Here is an 8,078-nt window from a genome sequence, read left to right on the forward strand (position 1 = left end):
TATTAGTAAAGGCCAAAACACTGTTTTCCTTCTTAACAACCCTGTCAATCTGAGTGGCAACTTTCAGGGATGTGTGTACATGGACACCGAGATCTCTCTGCTCATCTGCACTCCCAAGAATCTTACCATTAGCCCAGTACTTTGCATTCCGATTACTCCGTCCAAAGTGTATCACCTCACACTTGTCCACATTAAACTCAATTTGCCACCTCTCAGCCCAGCTCTGCATCCTATCTTTGTCTCTCTGCAACCTACTACATCCTTCGTCACGATCCACAACTCCACCAACCATAGTGTTGCCCGCAAATTTACTAACCCAACCTTCTAAGCCCTCATCCAGGTCATTTATAAAAATGACGAATAGCCCTGGACCCAACATCGACCCTTGCGGAATGCCGCTAGTAACTGGACACCAAGATGAACATGTTGCATCAACTACAACACTCTGTTTTCTTTGAGTGAGCCAATTACTGATTCAAACTGCTATGTCTCCCACAATCCCATTCCTCCACATTTTGTATAATAGCCTACTGTGGGAATCTTATCGAACACCTTGCTGAAATCCATATACAGAACATCAACCTGCTTACTCTCATCTACCTGTTTGGTCACTTTGTCAAAAAACTCATAAGATTCGTTAGGCACGACCTTTACAAAACCATGCTGACTGTCCCTGACCAGATTATTCTTTTCTAGATGATTATAAATCCTATCTCTTATAATCTTTTCCAACGCTTTACCAACAACTGAAGTGAGACTTACTGGTCTGTAATTACCAGGGTTGTCTCTAAAACCCTTCTTGAACAAGGGAACCACATTTGCAATCCACCAGTCCTATTCCTGTAGATAATGATGATTTCTGGATCAATGGCACTGCCTCGGCAATCTCTTCCTTTGCTTCCCAGAGGATTCTAGGATAGATCCCATCTGGCCCAGAGGACTTGTCAATTTTTACACTCTACAGTATTTCTAATACCTCTTCCCTGTGAACCTCAATCTCTTCGAGTCGAGAGGCAAGTATCTCTGTATCTTCCTCGCCAACATTTTCATTTTATATAGTGAACACTGTGGAAAAATATTTATTTAGTGTTTCCCATGTCTCCTCTGACTCCACACACAACTTTCCACTATTATTCTTGATTGGCCCTAATATAACTCTCGTCATTCTTTTCTTCCTGACATACCAATGGAAAGCCTTCGGGTTAACCCTGATCCTATCCGCCAACAACTTCTCATGTCTCCTCCTGGCTCTCATGTCTCCTCCTGGCTCTTCTGAGCTCTCTTATTAGGTCATGCAGGGAAACGATTCCTTCTGATGCACAACATCATTCTGCTTCAAAATATCAGGCAGTATTTCATGTTGATTACTGTAAACGTTAACCTTTAACAAGTCATGACAGTGAAATCACTGAATCCTCATCACTATACTACCAGGGAAGATTTCTGTTAAAATCACCCTGGACACCAAGAAATTCGCCATTCTATTCTCCCATCCTTCTGTGCGTGATCCCCTCGGCCCAATTCCGGTCTTGTTGGTTGGTTTACAATACTGAGGCTATCCAATCATCTTTGCCTTTCAGTTTCTAAAGGATGAGACCTTCTCTCTGAGCTGGCAATGTGCTTGCTCAGTGGTGATAAAACTGTCCTTGTAAACTAGAAAAGTGCTTGAAATAGGCGATTCCTGTTTTTCATTCCAAGAACTTGAGGCAAACCGTTTGGCAGGACAGGAAATAGCGGGCGTGAGCAGTGATCAAGTTTGGCAGCAAGAACGAGGTGAGGCAGTATAAACTACAGAGTAATGGGGAAACAATGGGCAAAGAACACTGGGACGGGAGGGGCTGAATGCTTCCTTTCTTTGCTGTAACCAGACATTGGTGTTGATCTCTGAAACGGGACAACATCAGACCAGTCGATGAAATCTTACTTTCTCCTTGTTTTCTCCCGAGGCCTGTGTCACTCTTGGGGAAATGTGTCTGCGTGCTTCAGTCTATGGGTAAAAATGGGGTCCAGTTCCCATCTCAATCTTTAATCCCACTTATTGCGTTTTACGAGATTAAAACGTACCAGAGACATTAGTATTCAGGTGAAACGTCAGAGTTTACAAGGTTACAGACCAAGTGCTGGGAAATGAGATGAAGGGACCCATTTCTGTGCTGTAAACACTCGATAATTCAATCGTTTTTGAGGGGAAACATATCTGCAGTGACATAATTCCAAAAACTGAGTTATGAAGAAACGGTGCAACTGCTTCTGCCCTCATCCCTGGTGGTCTAGTGGTTAGTATTCAGCGCTTTAACTGAGTGCCCTGGGTTTCATGACCGTTCAGGAAATCAGGACTTCTTGTTCCTGATGCAGAGAGCGCAGCTCTACCAGGAATCTGTTCCATGCCTTAGATCAGTCAATACCCCAGCTCATCAAAGAAGGGAAAAGTGCCTTCCCTCTCTCTGCATAGTCAGACAGTTAATCCTTCATTCTCCTCTGATTCCACTTTCCAAAGAATTTCAAAATAATGTCAAAACCGAGTCTCAGCTATTTTTTTTTTCTGTGCTTTTCATCCATCGGAGCTGCAGCGACTAAGTGCTTTGGTTTCTGAAAACGAAACGTACCCATGAGCAATGTATTGGGATATTCCAGGATTGCCTTCTCTGACAACAGTGGGACATGACTGGTGTTGTCTATGATATGGAAGTGCCAGTGTTTGAGTTGAGTAGACAAAGTTAAAAATTACACAATATCAGGGCAGAGTCCAGCAGGTTTATTTGGAAGCACTAGCTTTAGGAGAGCCGCTCCTTCATCAAGTGGGTGTTTTTCTGCAGAAACTTGGTGTGTGTGTCAATATGCGCGAAGTTTTGGAAGATCATTTGGACTTTAACCGATCCGTTCGTGGTGTCGACGGTACCCATGACTTGGAGGTGTTGGTGTTGGACTGGGGTGGATACATTTAATAATCACACAAAGCCATTTTAGATTCCAACAGTTGACAAACACCTGATGACGAAGCAGTGCATGGAACACTGGTGCTTCCAAATAACTCTGTTCGATACAATCTGGTGCTGTGTGATTTTTACTCTGATAGCTCTTGGTAATGTTTAACTGATCGAAGACAGTGAAAGAACTTTCATTCGTGGAGATGAAAATTTCAAATATTATCCACAACAGCATAACAAAAGTGATTAGGTTGGATTTGTGATGAATCTCCACAATGCGCTTGTGCAAAGTAAAAGTCGAACTGACAACTGCCTGATCCGGAGCCAGCTCTTCGAATGGTTGCACCAATGGCCAGATGCACAGCCGAGATTTTACACGCTGCAGAGCTCTGGTGTTAACAAGGACATGAGCAATAACAGTAACAGTCACAAGGTGAACAAAGAGCAAAGATAATCACCATCATGATTCACTTCAATTTGGCCTCAAAACAACGAGCATTCACAATCTGATCAGCCAATCAATGAGGTCACTGCCGATCTTAGAAATTGCAACTGACTTTGATGCGTTTTCACCATAATTTGAGGTAAACTCCAGCCTAATCATAACATCGCATATTCCCATTAATTTTTATATTTAGATATCGTTAATGACCTGTCCGAATTTGCAGGAAATGAGTGAAAACGTCCTTCCGATGATGTAATCCAGCGCAGAGTCGGCCAGAAATGAAAAGACAAAGACATGAAGCATCACTCCCATTTCTCTCTGTACCAATGCGTTTTCCTGAGTTGAATATTTGCAGGACTTGTCTTTACTATCTAAAGAATTAATTATTTTCCCGGGAAAGATTCTTCATAAATCAATTAACATATGAGGTGTCGAAACATATTTTACTTTAGATTAAAATAGTTGAATATCCTTTCCCCCAGCCTAATATCCCAATGCTCCCTCCTCTTCCATGTAAATACAAGCTTCTCCAGGTGATGTTGGAGCTCCCAACATGACGTTACAATGCTCCTTGCTGCTCCATGTCAATAGAAGCTGCTTTACTTGAAGTTGGACCTCCCAGTTTGATGTCCCAATGCTCCCTGTTCCATGTCATTACCAGTGGTGCAGTTGAGTTTAGACCTACCACTCTGATGTCCCAATGCTCCCAGCTGTTACATGTCACTGAAAGCTGGTCCTTGTGTGGTTGGAGCTCCCAGTCTGATGTCCCAATGCTCCTTGCTCCATGTTAGTAGAAGTGGTGCAGCTCAGGCTAGACCTACCACTCTGATGTCCCAATGCTCCCAGCTGCTATATGTCATTAAACGCTGATCCTTGTGAGGTTGGAGCTCCCAGTCTGATGTCCCAATGTTCCCTCCTCCATATCAATAGAAGCAGTCTAGTTGAGGTTGGATGTATCACTCTGATGTCCCAATTCTCCCTGCTGCTACATGTCATTAAAAGCTGCTCCAGGTGAGAGTGGAACTCCCAGACGGATCTCGCAAAGCTCCTTGCTCCATGTCAACTGAAGCTGCTCCAAATATGGTTAGATCTTGCATTCGGATGTTCCAATGCTCCCTGCTGCTCCATGTCAACTGAAGCTGCTCCAGGAGTGGTTGGAACTCCCAGACTGATGTCACAACGCTCTCTGGTCCACGTCAAAAGACGCTGCTCCAAATGAAGTGGGAGATCCCATCCCTGGCAGCTCACATACTTCTATACCATCATAGAAATACTGCCCACTGAACATCCCCACCACTGGACCAATGGTGGAATAACCACATCATGAGAACCGAATATTATTTTTAGTCACCACCAAATCATTATTTCCAAAAGTCATTCTTTCTTAAACCTTATTTCGCATGTGCATACTGCAGTCCATCCGAAGTAAGATAATGGTGCTAATTGATGTATGCTTAATAAAAATTACATCCTATTTTTCATGTTGATTAACTGCGAGTTAACAAGAACAATGTTTGTATTCAAAACACACTTTTATTCCAGGTGAGAGAATGTAGTTTGCATTATTTAAAATGAACTTGTTCACTGCGTAAAATGATCAAAAAGATTTCAATTTCAAAACAACATTGGTAACGTTGTCATCCATCTTGAAATGTGGTGTCTTCTTCTTTCAACCAGACGGGTATTATATCAAAAAGTCTATTACTGATATGCGTATAGACACTTTAAATCGCAAGGATTGTGAAGGTTTGTAACTCAGGTTGAGGTTTAAGGTGTAGGTTTGCTCGCTGAGCTGTAGGTATGATATCCAGACGTTTCATTACCTGGCTAGGTAACACCATCAGTGGCGACCTCCATGTGAAGGGAAGCTGTTGTCTCTTGCTTTCTATTTATATCTTTCTCCTGGATGGGGTTCCTGCGGTTTGTGGTGATGTCATTTCCGGTTTGTTTTCTGCGGGGTTGATAGATGGCATCTAGATCTCTGTGCTTGTTTATGGCGTTGTGGTTGGAGTGCCAGGCCTTTGGGAATTTTCTGGCATGTCTTTGCTTAGACTGTCCCAGGATCAAGGTGTTTCCCAAGTCGAATCGGACTACCAAGAATCCATAAACCAGGAGGCCCCCCTCAGACCCATAGTCTCATTACCCGGAACACCAACTTACATACGGGCCAAAGGACTACACGCAAGACTGAATGCCTCATAGAAGAGTCACAGCACTCCATCCACTCCACCCAGGAGTTCCGAAAAATCATCAAAAACACCAAAATAGAGGAAGAAGAAGCAACGATCTCATTCGACATAACAGCACTGTTCACCTTCATCAACATCGACCTGGCAAAGGAAACATTTACCACACTTTTAGAAGAGACCATCACAGACGCACCAACAACCATCAATCACATTACCAACGAAAACATCATGAAGCTAGTGGACCTGTGCCTCACCACCCACTTCACTTTCAACAACATATCTACAAACAAACCAACAGCACACCCATGAGATCTCCGCTATCAGGATTCATAGCAGAGGCGGTTATGCAAAGTCTAGAACAAACAGCCCTACCAACAATCAAACCAAAAATCTGGGTCCGCTACGTAGATGACACCTTTGTCATCACAAAACAAAACAAGATAGAAGAGACATTTGACATCATCAACAACACCTTCACAGGCATAAAGTTCACCAAGGAGGAATAAACCGACAACAAACTCGCATTCCTGAACGTCACAGTAGAAAGAAAGGACAACGGAGAACTACAAACCTATGTATACAGAAAACCAACAAACACTGACCAAATACTTAACTACACCAGCAACCATCCCAACACACACAAACGAAGCTGTATCAGAACACTATTCCAACGAGCCACCACACACTGCAGCACAGACGAACTTCGGAAAACAGAGGAGAACCACCAATTCAACGTATTCGAGAAGAACAGATACTCAAAAATGCAGTTCGCTGATTCCTCAAGAACAAACCACGACAAGCAGACCAAACACAGCCAGAACCCCTAACCACCTTACCATACATCGAAGAAGTTTCAGAAATTACAGCCAGACTATTCAGACCCCTCGGAATCCTAGTAGTACACAAACCCACCAACACTCTCAAACAAAAACCAACTTAAAAGACCCAGTACAACCCAAGGACAAAACCAACGTCATCTACAAAGTTCCATGCAATGACTGCCACCAACACTATGTAAGACAAACAGGAAGAAAGTTAGCCACCAGGATATACGAACACCAGCTAGCCACAAAAAGCCACAACCTTCTCTCCTTCGTAGCCCTACATACGGATTAAAAATACCACTATTTCGACTGGGACAACACATCTATCCTGGAACAGGCTAAGCAAAGACATGCCAGAGAATTCCTAGAGGCCTGGCACGTCAACCACAATGCCATAAACAAACACTTAGATCTAGATGCCATCTATCAACCCCTCAGAAAACGAACAGGAAATGACATCACCACAAACCCCAGGAACCCCATCGAGGAGAAAAATATAAATAGAAAGCAGGAGACAACAGCTTTGCTTCAATTGGAGGTCGCCACTGATGATGATGTTACCTAGCCAAGTAATGAAACGTCTGGATATCAAAGTTACAGCTTAGTGAGCAACCCTACACCCTATATTTTAAATCATTTTTCATGTTTATGTTGCATGAATCTTACGGTTATTGATCCACACTTTAGTTTCACTCCCTATAGGTAACATGCTGATTTCTCCAGTTGTTCATAGTTCAATGTGAAGCATCCAGTGTGTGCATAACGAGAAGGAGCTTGCTTCCCACATCTTGTGTTTATCTGTGCCTTATGTCCAGCATTCATCAATGGCGAGAGCAAGGGGCGAGGGCGAGACCAATGTGTAAGTCTCTCCGTGCGCATGCACGGCACCCACAGCGGCAATTCTCCACTGTGCATTTACACCCAGTTCTCTGTGCCCCTAAACCCACACCCTGCCCCTTTGAAATATCTCCATTATTTTGTGCTGTTTCGCTGTGCTCTTCTCACCAGGATGAATTACTTCTACTCAACCTCCTCCAGATTTCATCTGACAAAACATTCATTAAGAATCCCTTTGCATAAACATGCACTTCGCAGCTCTCGGTATTTGATTTTCCTGGATGTCTTTCATACGAAAAAACGTTCACAGCAGCTTGTAATGAAAAAAAAAATCGCGTTTCGTTTCATTATCCCAAAGCAACCTCCATTTCAATGCAGTTTCGTCAAACGGCACAAACTATTCCTTGCGATTTTGTCATAGCGACAAAGCATGTAAACTGACCGTTGGAGCTCCAGTTTTAATGCAACAGCTGAAAACAGCACCATTGAAAGCCGTTAATGACAGCGACGAGAGTGGGATTCGAACCCACGCGTGCAGAGCACAATGGATTAGCAGTCCATCGCCTTAACCTCTCGGCCACCTCGTCACAGACGCTCGAAAAGCTATGACCTTATGAATAATTGAATTTCGTAAATTATGCAGAGCAGCAGATGTTTCTCCCTGGTGTTGGTGAAATGAGAAACAACACAGTCCAAGACGATGGTCTGACCCCTGGGTTGTGGGGCAAGTGCACTCCCACTGTCACACTGTGCACACATTTTTCTGAACAAAAATGAGGAAATGACTATGTAACAAGGTCAGTTGAATTCTGTGAAATTTGAAGTCAACGGAATGAAGAACCCGAGACAGCAGGAG

At 43.3% G+C, this 8,078-nt stretch overlaps 1 non-coding gene across 1 annotated transcript; it reads right to left on the reverse strand.

Moving 5' to 3' along the window:
* Positions 1-7,727: 7,727 nt before the first annotated feature.
* Positions 7,728-7,809, reverse strand: trnas-gcu (transfer RNA serine (anticodon GCU)). The gene has a single exon. It is a non-coding gene; the product is annotated as a tRNA-Ser (tRNA).
* Positions 7,810-8,078: the final 269 nt, after the last annotated feature.

Source organism: Chiloscyllium punctatum, chromosome 28, assembly GCF_047496795.1.
Source record: "Chiloscyllium punctatum isolate Juve2018m chromosome 28, sChiPun1.3, whole genome shotgun sequence".
Lineage (NCBI taxonomy): Eukaryota > Metazoa > Chordata > Chondrichthyes > Orectolobiformes > Hemiscylliidae > Chiloscyllium > Chiloscyllium punctatum.